Below are 445 nucleotides of genomic sequence, written 5' to 3'. Positions count from 1 at the left end.
ATTGACCATGCCAAAGCCTTTGACTGTGTGGATCACAATAAACTGTGGAAAATTCTGAAAGAGATGGGAATACCAGACCACCTGACCTGCCTCTTGAGAAATTTGTATGCTGGTCAGGAAGCAACAGTTCGAACTGGACATGGAACAACAGACTGGTTCCAAATAGGAAAAGGAGTACATCAAGGCTGTATCTTGTCACCCTGCTTATTTAACTTATGTGCAGAGTACATCATGAGAAACGCTGGACTGGAAGAAACACAAGCTGGAATCGAGATTGCTGGGAGAAATATCAATAACCTCAGATATGCAGATGACACCACCCTTATGGCAGAAAGTGAAGAGGAACTCAAAAGCCTCTTGATGAAAGTGAAAGTGGAGAGTGAAAAAGTTGGCTTAAAGCTCAACATTCAGAAAACGAAGATCATGGCATTCGGTCCCATCACTT

General features: G+C 42.7%; 1 protein-coding gene across 1 annotated transcript in view; it reads left to right on the top strand.

Annotated features, from left to right (window-relative positions):
* Positions 1–445, top strand: part of CCDC109B (coiled-coil domain containing 109B) — a 23,937-nt gene that overhangs the window by 20,219 nt on the left and 3,273 nt on the right. The window lies entirely within an intron of this gene.

This window comes from Bison bison, unplaced genomic scaffold (genome assembly GCF_000754665.1).
Source record: "Bison bison bison isolate TAMUID 2011002044 unplaced genomic scaffold, Bison_UMD1.0 scf7180017864389, whole genome shotgun sequence".
Taxonomy (NCBI): Eukaryota; Metazoa; Chordata; class Mammalia; order Artiodactyla; family Bovidae; genus Bison; species Bison bison.
This window is presented reverse-complemented; position numbering and strand designations above follow the sequence as displayed.